The following is a 19219-nucleotide window of genomic DNA, read 5'->3' as shown; positions in this document are numbered from 1 at the left end:
AAGATGTGGCGTGGTTGGTGGTAAGCTGAGTTTGGTTTCAATATTATTTCTGTGACACGTGTTTTACGAATCTACTGAAAGAAACAAAACAATGTAAGATTATAAAAACAGCTTTGTATTGTTCCTCTTTATTTGTATTTAATGGAAATAGAGAGTGGTTGGGGGAGGGAGTGATAAGGAAAACCAACCATTTAGTAAAAAACTATTAATAACAGTGTGACGCACATGTTGGTCACATTCGTTTAGTTCTTGTTTAGGAGAACTGCACTTGTTTTTATCAGTGATGTTTAAAGTCTTGATGCTGGTCTGAACTCTAGACATACAATGGCAAAACCTAATGAATGCATTCCTTTTGGGCTCATCTTGGCTGTTCCTTTAATTGCTTATGGTAAGTATTTTTTATTCTTTTATAACATTTACTTGATGTGTTTTGAAACGGTCTAAAATAATTTAAATATGCAATTACATACAAGATGACTGTATTCCTATTTTTAGGAAAGTATTGACAACAAAAGTATTCAAAATGTTGCCTTTTGTATTTAAATACAACAGTCTTCATCAAAATTAAAATCATGTTTTAATAATGTTTTTATGATCATTTGGGAGATGTTTTACAAATAGCACTGATTTACTTAAAAGCAAGTTGAAATAAAGAGAGGCAATGTTTCCAATCCAGTTATTTCTGGGAGATGTAAATGCTAGCAGTGGAAGTGTTGGTTTGATAAAAACATCATCAGTAATGGATTAAACAAAAAAATTATTAATTTAACGTCCAATTACTATGTATCCATATGAGTAATTAGATTAACTAATGCAAAACAGTTGGGTAGTATGTTATGCAAAGATATGCTTTTATTCCTTGGTTGTTATTCCTTGAAGTTCACCAAATGTGTTGTCTATTCTATTGTGCTGTTAGTTATTTTCAGGTGCATTTATTTTAGCAGAAAGCTGTTCAAGTCAACGTCAGTGTTGAGGATCTTTGGAAAGAAAGAGGAAAGACAAATACAGATTACTTCAGACAATGAACTTCACAGTTTAACAGTACTGTTATATGTTCATTTAGGTTATGGCCACTCACTGAGATTATAAATGTTCAGTTGCCAGACATCAGCTTTTCTAATCAGTTTTCTTATGGTTTGTATGACAACAAAAAACACTGGAATATTTTGGTATTAAGCACAGTTGGGTGTACATTGTGTCAAATACTAATTGCTTTGACATTATGTAACTGACACCTTAAAAGCAAGCCTGCTGGCACATATTGTTCAAATCCCTTCTTTCTTGAGCAATTGCTGCCTTCTCGTTCCTTTTCTTTACAACGGCTGTCATTCTTGTACAGATATTCATTCTGACACCATCTGGTAACTTTCTAAAGATTAATTTCTCAAAGAATTCTACTCCAGATCACATTAACATGGTTTTTTCAGAAAAGAAAAACATGCATTCAAAAAAGTTACCAAAACAGAAATAATAATAATAATAAAAAAAAAAAAAAAATCAAGACTTGTATTTAGGGGTTTGTAAGTTGTCTGAAGTTATTTATAATTTGTTAAGAATCCAAATTTATATATATTAGTATAAGAATTGGGGGAACTTCCTGTAATCTTATATTAAAGTGCTGCTTATAGGGCTACAGGGGGTTGGCACATCACATTGTACCACAAAAAACTCTTCACTTTTACTTATTTTTTTTTCCCCAGTTACTGCAAAAAATATGTGTGCCTGTATATGGAGCCCTGGGGGACTCTATATCTGCACTTAAGAATAAACAGCAGCGCCAAGGTGAAATGGAAGCAGGGAGTCAAAAGAACTGGTATGGTTAAAAACAGAATGATCTTCACTAATCCTTATATAAACAGGACCAAGATTTTTGCTAATGGAACCCTCAGACTGGACAGGACTCCGATGATTCAGGAGATTACTCTGTGGATGTGTTTACTACTGATGGAACTAACATTTATTATGGGAAGCATGCAGGTTTATATTCAAGGTGAGTTGACCAGTTCTCAAGTTAAACATGTCTTAAACAAGTGCAGAGACAAATGCATTGATTTCTAATGTTAAGAGGAATTAAAAGTTGCAGCATTATTTTTAACTACCATAAAAGTATGACATTTTAAAAAAATCAAATTCTCATTTAATGACTTTTTTCAGGTATGTATTTGATTAAGACAAGTACTAGCAGCAATTACCTCAGCAGTGAAAATAGGTAGAACAAGGCGGCTATTGAAATTATATTGTATACTGCACAGATCTTAACTTTATTAATACTGTTTATAGCCTAGCCTAAAATGCGACAATCATGCATGCAAACCTGTTGCAGTGAACAGTTTAAATACGGCACCCTACTCCACTGATGCAAATGCATTTTTCCTGTGTTGGGTTGGAAGTGGGTTTGAGGTGTTTTAATATGATGTAAACACTAATTGAAAAAAGCCCCTCTTTTTCAGAGCCTGTCTCCCAGCCTGTGGTACACTCCACCTGTCTGTCCCATGGGGAGGTGCTGCTGGTCTGCACAGTGGATAAAGGGGATAATGCTTCATTTAACTGGAGTTTAGATGGAGAGCTGCTGAATACCAGCATTGCTTACTTTAGTGTTGAACATGTTGCAATATTGAAGAAGCATGTCTCTGGTAATCTTGTCTGCATTTCTGCAAACCAGGTCAGCATAAACCAGAGCGACTGTGTGATACCAAACTGCTTAGGCAGGGAAAAAACAAACAAACAAACAAAAAAAAAACATGTTTGTCTTGTCCTGCTTTTATATAGAGCTGTCTTGTTATTTCTATATCAGACACATCCAGAAATTAAGACATTATAAACAGTGTATAGGTAGTAGATATTTTAGGACCTTGTTGATTTTTTAAGAATCAAGCACAGTGTGCCTACTTCTGAGATACAAAACTATTAAAAAAATGTATAGATAAGTGTGCCACTCTCTTTCAGAGCCTGTCTCCCAGCTTGTGGTACACTCCACCTGTCTGCCCCATGGGGAGGTGCTGCTGGTCTGCACAGTGGATAAAGGAGATAATCCTTCAGTTTACTGGAGTTTAGATGGAGTGCCCCTGAATACCAGCGTTGCTTATTTCGGTGATAAAGAACACATTGTAATATTGAAGAAAAATGTCACTGGAGTTCTTGTCTGCATTGCTAAAAAACAAATCAATGAAAAGCAAAGTAAGTAAGAAATGATTTAATGGTTAAATCTGCCTCTCCTTGTATCCAGTACAGCGTTAGTTAGCATAGTGCCCTTGGTGCGCCGTACACTCTGGACACGTGCCACTCGGTGCAAGCGGTGCTCACTCGCTGTTCACTGTACTTGGTGTGCATGGTACTCGGTACTCTAGTACCTTGGTGTGCATATCGTGCTCGGTACACTCAGTGCATGCAATGCTAGGTGCACACGGTGAGCTCGACACTTAAATGCAAATACAAAAAATTATGATTTCCAATTATTTTAACCAACCACATACCCTGATGTAACACACAATTATATGAATGTTGTGAGGTAATGCTACATACATTTAAATAACCACATTTAAGCCAGGTACACACCTGAGTGATCAGTTGTGAAACCACATCACTCTAGCAATTGCGCAACTGAATCAAATGCAACTGGTTTGTCCACGCTGAGCAACTAGTCGCGCATCAAGTTTTCCACGTTTAGAAACGTGTGTAGTTTTTCAGACAATTACACTGACCCTGCTGGTGTTGTCGGTTCTTTCCTTCATTCTGGTATTATCTTTAGAAAAATGATGGCTTCACTAATTACTGATGAAGAACTGTCTATTTATAGTTGCCTCATCTGTAGTTATTTTAAATGCAATATTAAAAGCAGAAACAAAGCCACATAAATGCTGGACAAGACCAGTTGCTCAACTGCTTGCAGAAACGTCCGCATGTAAGCGATTCAGCTGCATGCAACCAAGCTGAGCAACTGATTGTTCTGGTGTGGACCCGGCTTTAGAATGGACTGAAAAACATATAAAGAAAGTGAACATGTAAATTAATTTTACTATTGACAACCAATTAGCTACTGTGGTCACTAGCCAAGTACAGCTGAAATGAACTTTAGAAATATTTTAAGTTGCTCTAAAACTGAACCACAAATTCACACCACCACCTTTCACTTTCTGTTTGAATTTGGAGAGGATGTAGGCCTAAAACAGGTGCATGTCATCTTTATGCATAATGCATTGAGTCCAAAATAAAATAACTCAATAAATGGAAGTGGCTGCCTCTATCTTTAGGCCAGTACCAGTGCTTGTTCTTCAGTACATATTTATTAAATGTAAGAAATAAACATTACTTTGTGTTAATAATATTACTATAAAGCTAGCAAGGTTTTCAGACAGGAAATCTATAGTATCATTAATACTGTTCCCAGTACAATCCATTTCATTGGTCAAACAACAAGCCAACAAACAAACACAGCCCTGCTGTGCTTCAAATTACTACTTGCTCTCTAACCACCACCACCACCTCACTCCCAGCCTTGGCCTATAGCTATGTTGCCTATAGGTATTAAAAAAAAATACTTAAGCCAGTAAGATGTCACCTTTTATTTTTTCACTCTGTGGTTATTGTTATCACATGTCGAGCTCGATTTGTCACTTTGGGCAAACTACCCACTTCGCTGGTCAATTTGGCAATTTGCTTGAAGGTTCCCCATAGTGGAACATGTAGGTCCTGGTTTGTAATAAGTAGTCCAAGCTCTAAATTCATGCAATATAATGCATCTATTTTTAATTAACAGCTTCGTTACAGCATGCCTATTACACCACTTCTTACTAGCTCTGACATCAGCGCCCTGTCCCTCTGGTGCTGAATGACATATGTTCTTGGTGAAGCTATTTTGTGGTCATTCCTCCCCCGTATCTGTCCTATATGGGCTGACCTGTACAGACCTTTTCTTTCTAAAATATGGCCTTGGTGGATGTGCTCTTGTGATCGTCATACTTTTATTTACACTCTTGTGTATGTGCAAGAATAAAAAAAAGGAAAGGCAAGTTTTTTTTTTTTTTTTTTTTTTATTGTTTTTTTACACAATGCATCCTGATTTGAAAGTTTCTTGCCATGTTGTCAAAAGTGCTAGACAACACAAACATGTGTCTTTTGAGGGCTGTTCTGCCTCAGTTATAGATACAATCAAATCTTCCAGGCTTAAGCATTGAAAAAAGATTCTTAGTTTTCCTTTAAAAGAGAGAAACGCAAGATAATTTTTTCATGTTTGTTATAAAGAGAATGCTCATTCGATGATTACACAAAACAGGAGTGATGAACAGCAAACTTCCCTATCCACAGTGATACCACAGGCTGCAAGCACAGCAAGGCAAGTATTTCTACAGGTCACATGTTCACTTGTATACATGTGTATGTTAATCTAAAAGAGTGGAAGGGTTGTGGGGATTTGAAAACTTAAGTAAACTAATGATGTATTGCTTGAACATTACGCCTAAATGCTTTTCTTTCAATCTTTTTGTTTTACGGTTGGAGGATACAATCAACAAAAACAGTGCCTTTCTCAGGGGTAGAGCAATACAGTAACCAGGTTTATAATGAGGTTGCCAATAAAGGTGGAAAAAAGAAATCCAAATGCAAGCCTATTAAAGAGGACGGTGAACTGGTTTACACCCAGGTTGTTATATAAAAGAGCAAGAAGAAACCTAATTATGATGAATCTGTGGTTTATGATGACATTGACACAACAAAATGTGAAATGTTCAAGGGGGTGTAGACTTTCTATAGGCACTGTGTGTGTGTGTGTGTGTGTGTGTGTGTGTGTGTGTGTGTGTATATATATATATATATACATACACACACACACAACGGCGTCATATATATATATATATATATATATATATATATGTGTGTGTGTGTGTGTGTGCTGTGAGCAGAGAGAGGGTTAATTTCCTCCCTGCTAGAAAAACAAAAACACGGGCAAATGCACATTTGTTTGTTTTTATTGTTTTAAGAGGAAGCTCCAGACCTCCTCTGTGATGGTGGGGGAGGTGATACCAGCTGCATTCATCCTCCGCTGGTGGGGGGAGGGATACCAGCAGGCATGCACCCTCTGCTGGGGGGGGGAATGATACCAGCGGTGTGGTCTCCTGATGGTGGACCTTATTGTTTAATTACCACCCGCACCTGGGGATCATTTCAAATTAGGACCAGGTGCAGGGTTTAAATAGTCAGCAGCCAGTATACTCAGGGCTGCTACCCCTTTATCGTCTTTCCTGCTTCTCCCCATTTCTTTTTTAAAACCGCACGATGGGGAGTCTCATCGTCAGGAGACGCAAAATTAGTCGGCGGCGGTAGGGACGACCGACTTAAGGGCTAGTCAGAGGCAGCCACAATTTTGGGACACAAAAGAATTCTGGCATTCACACTGTAGAAGGAGGCAGAAAGTGTGCTCCTCTTCTGCGCAGTCAGAGTAAATTAAGTGCGGTGTTAAACCGGTGTGGTTTTGTCGGTAGGGTTCCATGTCGCCGGTTCGCGGTCCCTTTCGGGAAGCGCTGGAGGAACCAGCCCACCATCAAGCCTGCCCGTTGAAGAGGGCGAAAATTGACATTTGTTGACTTGTAGGTGGGCGGTCTTTTAAGGGTGGAGGGAGGTGGCCGTTAAATGGCCAGTGTCTTGAAAAGACAAGGGGGAGGATGTGTGAGCAGAGAGAGGGTTAATTTCCTCCCCGCTAGAAAAAAAAAAAAAACATGGGTAAATACACATTTTGTTTGTATTTATTTTGTAATTGCCACCCGCACCTGGGGATCATTTCAAATTAGGACCAGGTGCAGGGTTTAAATAGTCAGCAGTCAGTATACTCGAGTAGGAGGCAGAAAGTTTGCTCTGCTTCCGAGCAGTCAAAGTGAAAGAGGCCGATCCTTCCCTGCATGATGGTTTTATTCCTTCGGTAGACAGGATCGAGGAGGTCATCGGGGAAAGGGGGCCTATCGGCAGCTTTGATAGTAACAGCTCAGTGACACATACCAATAGGCAGGCGTATATCCCCTAAACAGTGTTTGGTGGCCATCTTCTCTTTCAGGGAACCAGGTTTACGTTAAGTAAACTAACAATATTCAGCCTAGAAAAACAGAAGGGAAAGAGGGGTCTTGATTGAAGTGTATAAAATCATAACTGGTATAGATAGTGAACCTAAGACACTACTTAGCTTAATTTAGCACAGAGTAGAACAAGAAGGTATAAATGGAAGATGAGTAAAAGTTTAGAACAGGTGGGAACCACTTTTTTACACAGTTATAAATGCATGGAATAGCCCTCCAGGTGACATAGGATCTAAAACACTGGAAACAGACTAGATTCTGTGCTTTTTAAATTACATCCCTCCCAGAAGGGGAGAATGGGGTGATAACAAGGGACAGGCCTTGATTGGCTGAATGGCTTTTCTTCTTCCCAAGCTTTTCTTATGTACTCAAAGTGTAATCTATGTTTTCTCACCAGAAAACAATTGCTTTCTAGAATTTTTCACTAATTAAAATAACAAATATAGGGATAGTTCAAACTGATTTACTGGCCAAGAGATACAATATAGCAAATATTTACAAATTATTAATTTTCCGTTTTTGCTAGTTAATTTGTTTATTATAAATATTGAACATGAAGCCTATACATGTATTGTTAGATTTTTGCTATGTAAGAAAGCGCTAAACCTAGCTGTGTGTGCTTTGTTTTTACTGCATTAACTGCATGGTGTTGCCTCGGGGCAACACAATAAATTAATGACACTGGGATGAACATTTAAAAAACAATCTATAAGTTTTTTTGATTTGGGGAGTGGGGGGGTCATGCAGTAAAGAGATAATAATAGATCTCAAAGGGTTCTGTGGTTGGATACCCTGCTGGTTGCTCATATATAGTATATGTTTCTATAAGTTATTGAGAATGTTTCTTCTTTATGCAGGTAGTAGTCTCAAAAATTAGGTTGACCACTTCCTTAGCCTCAGTTACCAAGCAGAGTTCTTTGCTAGTGTGCCTGATTGCTTTGTTCCTGATGAGACAGTTTTAAGTTTTTGGTTTTTTTTTGCTTGCAAGATCTTTTATTTCTACAGGACCTAATAATGATCTGCTATAATGAACGATTTTCACAATGGATCATTTTTTGTTTTCTGTTCACACAAGGTAAATATTTTTTTTGTTCCTGAATATATAGGGCTGGCCTTACCTCTCTGTGGGGCTCATGTGTTGGACAAATAGGGCCCCCCTTTCAGCCAAGGTATGAATAGCTAAACAATGAATTAAAGGGGTTGGTAACTGGACAGTCTTGCAGTTTATTAGTCTTTTCTGGTTAGTAATCAGTAGCAAAGCAGTTTAAAAACAACACTGCCTTAAATATATAGAAAAAAGAAGCTTTTGTCATATCTAAAAATGTTGCTATACATTCAGTAACTCATCATAAATGTACTTTTCGTTGTCTTGGTTTGAGAGCATTTAACTAAGTTCGGCTCTCCTGAGAGCAGGGGACCTGTAATGGAGGATCCTGCACTGTGCTGTGTCTACGAGCAGGTTCCTCCACAGAGTGGACCCCAGTATCAGTGCTAAGTGCTGTTTCTGTGGGGAGGAGGAGACAGTGTTCCACACGTTCAGTGACTGTGTCAGGCTTGGGTCATTCTTTCACCTTCTGCAGGGGCACCTGCAAGCTCTTGGGGTGACTTTCAGCAAGGAGATTTTTATTTTTGGGTTCCTTTTGTCCCTCTCTGACTGCCTGAATTCATAGATTTTTGTTTGTTTGTTATATAAAAATAATGCGTGTGTTTTTTGTTGTTGTTTTTTTTAAATAAATATATCATTGAGGTTTTATAGCAAACCACCATTAACACACAAAAACACTGGTATTTACTTTTTTTTTTTATGACGATTTGAAAAATACAATTTGCCTTGTCAAGTCAAGGCTGTTGCAAAAGTGCGTATTGAGTACAGCATACAGTAATGAAAATGGATAAAACTAGCTGCAGTGACCATGTTGAAAAGAGTGGATTGAAAAGGGATCAAGTATCAAAGGGATTAGAAATAAGTTATGGTGCAATTTTTAAGGTCATGGTTATCAGAAAAGCTGATTCATCCAGCAATGGTGTCATCTAAAACACAGACGGGGGCAAAAAACTGCTCTGGAACCAACCACTCGGAAGAAATCATTTTGTGAACCACGTTTATTAATTTCCTTGCTTACCTAACGAGTAAGTAATTTACAGTATTTCACTTAAATTACTATTGTTGACAGAAACTTATGGTCATAATATCGGCAATCACTTTTAAAATTATATAGAAGACTTGAATTATTGTGTGTGCATCATCAGGATTCCAAACATGTAAACAGTTGTTATGGCATTACCATATTGGAATGTAAACCTATATTTCTGGATTACAAACAACTACCTGTATCCGAACTGCATCAGAAAATTCGTACCACTGACGTAACGGTGAGTAAAAAAATATTTAATTTTCCATATTCATTGCCTTTTCTTATCTGCTTTAAATAATGCCCTCTTTTCAGCGGCAGGCGCCATGTGTGTTTACAATTTTGTAGGTAATTTATGGTTTTATTTTGGCCAGTACAATTTTTGGGTAGGTGTGACCACAATCCATCATATCTTTGTTGTTTTTTTAATATTTTTTAACCGCATAAAATCTTTTATTTCTGTTGATGAAATCTATACAGAAATGTACTGAACTGCAAGGTACACTTTAAGTCTGCAACTATCTAATTTCCAGCCGCACCTTTCAAAGCGCCACCCCATTATTCATCCTGCGCTGCGTCTTTGTTATAAAGATCGGCCCTCTGCCAAACTTTTAAAAGCTGTGTTCAACACAGGCATTAACATTCCCGTCGGCAGCAAACGCATTGCCCTTAACATCTATTGCAAAGCTTTGTTTGCAGAACCCGTCTTTACTCTTCGCCTGCAAACAACTAGCAGATGTCCCTTCCTCGTTTCACACAGCCAGATCTAAACGGAATCTTCCTTTGACACATTTCCAGTGCGACATTTCTTTAAAGATTAGTACATCAACAGGATTCTGAAAGTTATTTGCATAAAGGTATTTTCTCCTCAGTAGCACTTCAATGTTAAAACAGCAGTAGTGCCGATCGCATAAACACCAGCGACACTACTGTGCAGAAACTTTTCCACCGGTGCCTCGCAGGCTATGGTTACTATGGCAACGCCCTCATCGAGTGACTACTGGGAATGTTAGGTTGCCATGGTAACCAGGAACCGAGGCACTGTGAGCTCGGCTCCTCAGTACTGCAATCTTCCGGCTTCCTGGCGTTGCGCTTTCACAACTGGAGAGACACATTTCAATCAAGCTAAAGGCCTATCTCCGACATGTGTTACTTTATTTATATACATGCTTATCTGTCCAAAAATATGTATTCAATATATTTTAATTAAATAAATATATAAAAAATACACAATGTCTTCATAGACAGACAGATCGAGAATGCTGAGCGAGACTATGCCTCACTTGCCTATATTGACGATTTGCCTATGATTTCAACAGACTATCTCTCCTCTCTCTCTCTCTCTCTCTCTCTCTTTCTCGCTCCTCTCTCTCTCGCTGGCATGTCTGGACCCTCCACGGGGAATGGTAGAGGAGATTCAGAAAATACTGCTGGATTTCTTCTGGAGTGTGAGACACTGGCTGAGGCCTGCAGTTCTGTACCTCCCCACTGATGAAGGGGGGGCAAGGCCTGGTCAGCATTGTCAGCATTGTCAGCAGGGTGGCATCCTTCAGCCTGCAGGCAGTGAAAAGGCTCCTGTAGCTGAGGATGGTGCTCACTGGAGAGAGATAGCCTTTTATTTCTTGAGAAGAGTAGGAGGAGTGGGGCTAGATCAGAACTTGTTTTTAATTGATTTTGTCAGGTTAGATAAGACAGGTCTCCCCTCTTTGTTAATATTTTTAAAATGCGGCAAACAGTAAGAGTGGAGAGGGAGGAGGGGTCAGTGACAGGACAGTCTTTATTAGAGGAGCCCCTATTCTTTAATCCCCTTTTTCCCATTCATTTTATTTTCAGTTGGGGGTGCTGTGTGCCTGTTTTGTTAAGGCTGGAGTAACTCGACTGGTTCATTTGACTGAGTTAGGGCACCCCTGTTGGATCTCAGCGGCTCAGCTGGCCAGACGGCTGGGTTGGTGCTCGGAGAGGCTGGCTGAGAGAATGATAAATGAGCTGAAGAACACTCTCTCCCCGAAGCTCAAGGAGGCTTTGGGGGAGGGGCTAGCTGGGGGGTCTGATCAGGGAGGGAACCCCTTTTTTTTATCCCCAGGTTTAGGTGAGGAAGAGGATGGGGATGGAGTGAGAATAGAGAAAGTGGAGAAAGAGTTAAAAATATAGCTCTCCACACAGCAGAGGAGGGGGGAGGGGGGGTGGGGGGTAAGCTGTTTATGCTTTATGTTAACACAGTCCAGTCCAAACGGCTAAAAGGGACTGTGGACACAAAATGGAAAAGCCTTTTACAGGTAGCGGAAAAGAATGAGCCGGTATGGAGGGTGTTGTATAAACAGCCCCTCACCAAGAGAGCAGGGGACCTGTAATGGAGGATCCTGCACTGTGCTGTGTCTACGAGCAGGTTCCTCCACAGAGTGGACCCCAGCATCAGTGCTAAGTGCTGTTTCTGTGGGGAGGAGGAGACAGTGTTCCACACGTTCAGTGACTGTGTCAGGCTGGGGTCATTCTTTCACCTTCTGCAGGGGCACCTGCAAGCTCTTGGGGTGACTTTCAGCAAGGAGATTTTTATTTTTGGGTTCCCTTATAGTTTTAAAACAAGGAGTAGGAGTGTTTTAATTAACTATTTTAGGGCAGGCAAAATTGGCCATTTTAAAATCCAGGAAAAATAAGATTTTAGAGGCAGGACTAATGGATGTTATCAGACTTTTTGTGTTTTAGTAGTTGGGTTTAATCTTTTTTTACAGGAAAAGCACTGTTTAGATTTTTTTAATATAGGGTTTTTTGTTTTTATTTACATTTTATGATCCTTTTATTTGGTTAAAATCTATTTTTAAAGGAGAACATGTTGTTTTTTAGGATTTTATGCTATTGCCTGGGAGGTTTCCCTGGAGCCAGCAAGTATCTTAAGTGAAAAAAGTCTCTCTCCTCTCTCTCTCTCTCTCTCTCTCTCTCTCTCTCTCTCTCTCTCTCTCTCTCTCTCTCTCTCTCTCTCTCTCTCTCTCTCTCTCTCTCTCTCTCTCTCCCTCCCCTTCCCCCCCTAGCATCAGAAAATAAATAATTGAAGGTAAAGATATCAACGTTACACGACGTTAAGTTCCACACTGCCGTCAAGAGCTGGTTCAATATTTATTCTACATCTTGGAGCTTGCAGTTAGATACGTGGGTACTAAGCATTCTCCGCTAAAGCCACCGCCATCTTATCACTAGATAACAATTTTGTCAATCAGTCTTTCCCTGATTTTAACCTCTTTAATCGCATTTTCAGTGGTTTGCAAGCCAATACCTGCAGAGTCTGCTTATTCACAGCCTTTCTACCTCCCTCTGTCCAAATACAATCACAATACAGCATCAGCATTTAGGATAGACATTCCAATAACGAGGATTTTTAATCACAATATTCAAATATATTCTACTCTGCATCAGTTTGTAAACAACGTTTTTTCTAATCATAACCTCTAGATGGTAGCTGGCAAATGTGCAACAACCTCCTGCCATACCAAGGAGGTGCTTCATGCAGCTTTAATTTTCTTATCTCACAAAGTTTATTTTCACTCACTTCAGCAGATCTCTGCTCTTTACAGCAGCCACTGCACACTACTGACGGCAGTCCACCGCACACTGTTACAATCTTCACTTCACCAGACCTCTGCTCTCTACAGCAGGCCACTGCACATTACTGACAGCAGTCCATCATATACTCTGCACTTTTTAGCAGATCCTGCCCTCTACAGTTAATCACTCCTCACAACAGCAGATCTCTGCTCCCTACTTCAGATCTGCTAACTACTGCAGCATGCAAAAGTTCAAACTTGCTTTAGAAAAAATGTTAAAAAATAAACCCGTCTGGTCAGCATTTATAACCTTTTGTACTCAAATTTGTATTCAACCTATCCCGTTCAACCAAGACTGCATCCTAGCCTTCATTGTTCATTCAAGAGACTCTCTTCACTTGGCTCCTACCACCATTAAATCATACGTCTCCAGAATCCAGTATTCCCACCGCCTAATGTCTGTACCTTTTCCAACGATCCTATCCATCCCTGTAGCTCGTCTAACTCTCAGAGGGATTCTCAAGAACTCCCCTCCCTCCTCCACCTCTCACCTACCCATATCAATTGACATCTTATATTCCCTAAAATCAACTCCAGAAAGGCTGTTTCTCCCCGTTTGGGGACCTGGTCATGGAAGTCATATCCAGCTTCCCGGCATCAGGTATTCGTTCCTGCGACTTCTCCCTGTTCCCGGACTCACACTCCCTGTCTTTGCACATCTAAAACAGACCAACTTACCAAGGACATTTCATTCAACTCTCAAAACAAATCGCCTCGCCAGGATGCCCCTACTCATCCATGTCAAAGTACTTTGCCTCTAAGAAACTATTTCTCCCATTAGACCAGCTGTTCATTGCCTTCCCCCACACAATTATATCCTGCCACTAGTTCTCATCTCATCTTGCTACCCTTGTTTCCTGAGCAGACCTCTCTCAGAGCCTCAGAAAAACAGGTATTGGTACTTATCAGTCTCGAAAGAGTTACAAAATCATTTCTAAGGATTTGGGGCTCCACCAATCCACTGTTGAATTCACTTTCTAAAAATGGAGAAAGTTCAAGATCACAGTCACTCTGCCCAATAGCGGTCATACTACCAAAATCTCTCCAAGAACAAACCGAAAAATCACCAAGGAAGTCACAAGGAACCCCAGAGTAACATCCAATAATCTGCAGGCCACTCTCCCCTTTGCTAATGTGTGTGTTCATGACTCAACTATCAGAAAAAGAATGAACAAGAATGGTGTTTATGGAAGGATAGCTAGGAGGAAACAACTGCTCTCTAAAAAGAACATTGCTACTCATCTGAAATTCACCAAAGAGCACATAGATGATAGGCAAGACTGTTCTCTGGACAGACGAGTTAAAGGTACAACTTTTTGGCCTCATTGAGAAACGTTATGTTTGGCGAAAACCAAACACTGCGTTCGAACAGATGAACCTCATCCCAATTGTAAAGCATGGTGGTGGGAGTGTGATGGATTGGGGCTGCTTTGCTGCCTCAGAACCTGGACGGCTTGCCAGCATTGGCAGATCCATGAATTCTGCATTGTATCAGAATATTCTAGAAGAGAATGTCAGGCCATCTGTCCATGAGCTGAAGCTGAACCGAAAGTGGGTCATGCAGCAAGACAATGATCCAAAAGACAATCTACAAAAGAATGACTTCAGAAATTCTGCATTTTACAATGGCCTAGTCAAAGTCTGGAAATAAACCCAATCGTAATGTTGTGGCAGGACCTGAAGAGAGCTGCCCATGCAAGGAAGCCCTCAAATGTCACGAGTTGAAGCAGATCTGTAAGGAGGGATGGTCCAAAATTTCTCAAAACGGATGACACTTGCCAACAGTTACGTGAAATGCTGTTCAAGAGAGTGCCACCAGTTACTAAATCTAAAGGTTCACATACTTTTTCAAACATGGATATTGAATGTTAAATCAGTTATGGATAAATAAATGTTGAAAAAGTAACACGTTTTTGTGTCCTATGTTTAATCAGGTTATCTTTACCTATTATTTGGACTTAGATTAAGATCTAATAACATTCTAGGTTTAAAATATGTGAAAATCCTAAGGGGTTCACCAACTTTTTCTTGGCACTGTAAATGAATTGAGTAAGCTTTATTGTTTATTATTATTATCATTATTTAAATTTGAAATGTGTGCCTCCAGATATATAAACCCTGTTAGATTGTGATTCCATTTACAATGTATCCCTGTGTAACAGGGAGAGATCTGTGCTGACTCTGCTGGCGTGTTCACGGGCTGCAGGAAGAGGGCGGCAGTCGCCCAATAGCCGCCTGTGAGTCATGGCAATGACACGGGGAGGTGGGAAAGGGTGTGTGTGGACTTTCCCCCTCTCTGAATGGCTGGGAGGCGGGTCTTGGGTGATTGTTGGTCCTATATAATAACGCTCTGTTGTTAACTCAGGTCTGCCCACTTAGACGCGCTAAGGGTGCGGACGCTTTGATTCGGGACCGGGAATCAGCGAGACAGAGAGAGAGAGAGCGGGGAACCCTTGGGCAGACCCCGGCGTATTGTGAAAGAGCAGGCTAGATAGCCGAGAGAGTAGGACGGTGATCCGGGTCGTGCGGGTAGCGGCGACCGGGATAACGCTGCCGAGTGCAGCACCTTTTATTTGTAGTTTTATTACTGTTTTATTTTCCCTTGTTCTTTTCGCCTTCTGTTTTCATTATTATTTCTTTGAGCACCTGCGAGTGCATTTGCGGTTCGTGTACCAGCTGTGGTATTTCCGTGGTGCTGTCTATCATCGTTGATAGGCAGCCCACGGTCAACAGTGCCCTCTGCCGGAGAGAAAAAAAGAACCGGTCTAAAATAAAACTGGGCACCTGTGTGGTGTTTCCCGAATACACCTGTCTGTCTCCTGGTCAGTGAATTACCCACACCCCTTCCACACCCTGACAAAGCGCATGTGTTTCAATTGCAGATCCCTCTGGTTAAAACAAACGTTCTTATAAAGTATTCACCTCAGACACTCAGATAAGGATTTTGCATTGACAATTGTTAATACAGTAGCAGTTGCAGTTCAAGTTTCTTTTAAAATGTTGTAGCTAACTTGAAATATGCAACTGTTCAAAAGCTGAAAACAAGTAGAAAGGTCTAATTAAGCAAATTCAGTTCAATTAAGGGTCTTGTTAAGTAAATGAGAGCTCGGTTGGAATGAAAACCAGCAGCCACAGGGGGACCCCAGGACCGAGTTTGAGAAGCCCTGATCTAGATGAACACGTCACAAAAGGTCCACAGCAAGAGGAGCCGGGCAGAATGACACATTAGGTTGAAGTTACACTCAGAGTGGAAGAGGAATTGAATATATTATTAAAAACAGAACTTAGAAACAAGGAAAGACTAAAGCACCTGTCCTAAAATAACTACAACTAGAGGACCCATCAAATGTACTTTGAGACAACACTGTTGCTCAACAATATAACATCATCAACACTATCTTAGATTTTATCCACGCCATTAGATGTTTAAATATAGGCATATTACAAGTATATGGATAACATACACTGCCCCAGGTAGTAAACATAAACAAAGGTAATGGGATTACTGTTTTTCTTTTTTTTTTTCAGTTGTTGGAGAAAACAGTAAAGAAAGTGTGATTGAATGTCGAGTGAACCCTGTGTTATTTCAGCTAGAGAATGGGAATTATACTAATTTGTTGTGGAAGAAGGACAGCCAAAAGTTGGCAATGTTTAAAAATGGAAAGCTTACATCTTATTTAGGTTTTGAAAACAGAGCAGAAGTGTTTCCCAATGGGACCCTCAAGCTGGCCACGATTACTAAAAATGAAGTTGGACTTTACCTGCTGGAGGTGTTTAATAAGGAAGGGAAAAATATACTCAGGGAAAGTATCCATCTGCACACACAAGGTGAGGTTTTATTATGCTTGTTCTTAAAAATCAATGACATGTCGTACTTACCTGTATTTCAGTAAGTATGTCATCTTGCACATTAGGTTATTCGATAACAGTGAACTAGAGCTGGCATCAACCAATGATGAAACATGCACCCAGCTCAACCCCCAAGGTCGTATTCGTGCACTGCTTCTATTTCAGTGTAGCTTGCTTTGTTCCTTCATTGTACTTTACCTGTTCTAACATAATCTAGTTCTCAGCCAGCAAGATTAATATATAAGGAATAAATCCTTGCTTTGCATTACAAATGGTCTTTTTCCAAAACAGTCTCTCAGCCTGAGGAAAACTCTAACTGTGTGAAGCCTGGAGAAGCAATACTGGTCTGTGCAGTAGAGGAGGGGGACAGTGTATCTTTCCACTGGAAAGAAGTGCCAAGTGAAAACACAAATGATCAGGAAACTGTTCTTATAGATCTTATCTGCACTGTTACTGTTGAGAAAAGGAATCGCTTGGGTAAGAAACACTACATGTATGCTGTATGGAAGATCTAGAATCGGTAGATGTGCATTTAGCATCATTTCCAGAAACAAACTAAAAATACATACAATTCCAGTACTCCCTTGCTATGTTGCTGCACATAGATTACATCAGAAAAGCATGAAAATATAAATATGAAGAAGTGAGAACTGTCAAGATAAATTACAGTACAGTTAACATAAATAATAAGAAGTATTTTTTTTAACTGTTTTTTTGTGGTTACAGCAGGTCGAGTAGCAACAGTGGTATGTCTCGCTGGAACTTTCTTGATAATCGTTTTCATGCTTATATTAAAAGAACTAAAAACCATAAAACAAAATAAAGGTGAGAAGTAACTTTAATGTTTAATGTTTTTTTTTTCTTTCATATTCCCCCTTGGTTGTGATATGTATGTAACTAAGTTTTACTAACCGCTACTAGAAGGCTACAATTGATAATACACAATAATATAAAATGCAGTTCATCCTCTAATCATGATTGGTTGACTGCTGTTTGTTCCGTTACAGTACATGACTGCTGTATAGCCATGACTATACAATTATATTGCCTCTGTAGATTACTTTTAGGAGAAGCATTCTGCCCAACACCAGGACAACAATAATGAATTTCTGCAGTTCATTTCTAATAAAAAATATAGGGTCCATGAAGGTTACACGTTTTTGAAATGTAGGCTTTAAAATTATAGTTTCAAGAGCAAATAGCGTCAAATTATTATTATTATTATTATTATTATTATTATTATTATTATTATTATTATTATTATTATTCCCGTACCAATTGACCATGTTAGCAAACATTCTTAATAAGTCATTTTTGAAATACTGTGCAAATACTGTTTGGGTTAGTCTGAGTTAAATATATGTGTTATTGCCTTAATAGGGCAATATGTGGTAAGGAATAATACAAGAAGGAAAGAAATGAAGAACTGTACCGAGGAACAGAGTCCCCCATCCACCAAGGCCACAGAACTGGAAGGCAAGTAGCTCCAAGTCATTTCACAAGCCAGAGGAGGATATGTGTTAAAAGAAGCTAGGAAACAAAGTTCCCGAATCAATTAATGTGATTCGTCAAACTGTCTACAGATAAAATGAAAACAAACAAACCAGACTGATCTTAATAAAAGGTACAAAGTGCAAAATGGCACCTGGGAGTCAAGAGGTAAAGCTGCAAAGGTTGCATTAGATTTTTAAATGATATATTTTGTATATGCAATCTTTTAACCGTATCATAGGAAGTGCTATGTAAAATACATAAACCGTATAGGGGTACATTCAAAAAGTACTAATTGTCATTACCCAGTTATCCATTAACTATTTATGTCAGAACTCATCTTTGCATTTCAGCTACAGTGCTGCTAAAGCTAGTCTCAGATTTTCTTCATGTGCTTGCTTTGATCTTTTAAATATGTGTAGTTTGTTCGTTAAATAATTTTTACTTTAAATTATTTTACTTTAACAAATAGGCCAAATAACAAATAGGCCATGAATTATAAAAAACAGGTTATTCAAGGTGATATTGATGTATTTTTTAATAAGGATTTATGATTGTATACAGTATAGTATACACATGTTCTGGGGAAGCAGTGTAAGATGAATGTGGTAAGATTATTTGAATTATTTCACATCTGTACACATGATCAATTTCCTTCACCCGAAAGTGGAGTTTTTTCATTCAAGGCTTAATCTTTTTTTCATTAATATAATGCTATTATGCAGTACAAAGAACTTAGTTGCTACTCAGCTTGCAGCCATTCTCTTGTTCTGAGTTCAAAGTATTATAACTCAAATGTTGTTTTGTTTCGTTGTTGTTTCAGAACAAGAGTATGTTGATATGAGACAGACCAGGGTCATGATGATGCTGGATATATCGGTCACTTCAGAAAAATAACATGTTGATATGAGACAAAATTTGTGTTTTAAATGTTAAATCTACACAATTACAGTTCATGTTTTTTTTTTTTCTTATGAGTCAGCAATACTGTATTATATCTATATGTTGATTTCAAACAGTGTACTGTATGAAATGTTCAGTGGAGAATTGTGTCATTGTCGAAAAGAATAAAATGTATATAAAAGACATG

Source organism: Polyodon spathula, chromosome 12 (genome assembly GCF_017654505.1).
Source record: "Polyodon spathula isolate WHYD16114869_AA chromosome 12, ASM1765450v1, whole genome shotgun sequence".
Taxonomy (NCBI): Eukaryota; Metazoa; Chordata; class Actinopteri; order Acipenseriformes; family Polyodontidae; genus Polyodon; species Polyodon spathula.
The sequence above is the reverse complement of the archived record's forward strand: the minus strand, read 5'-3'. Positions refer to the sequence as shown.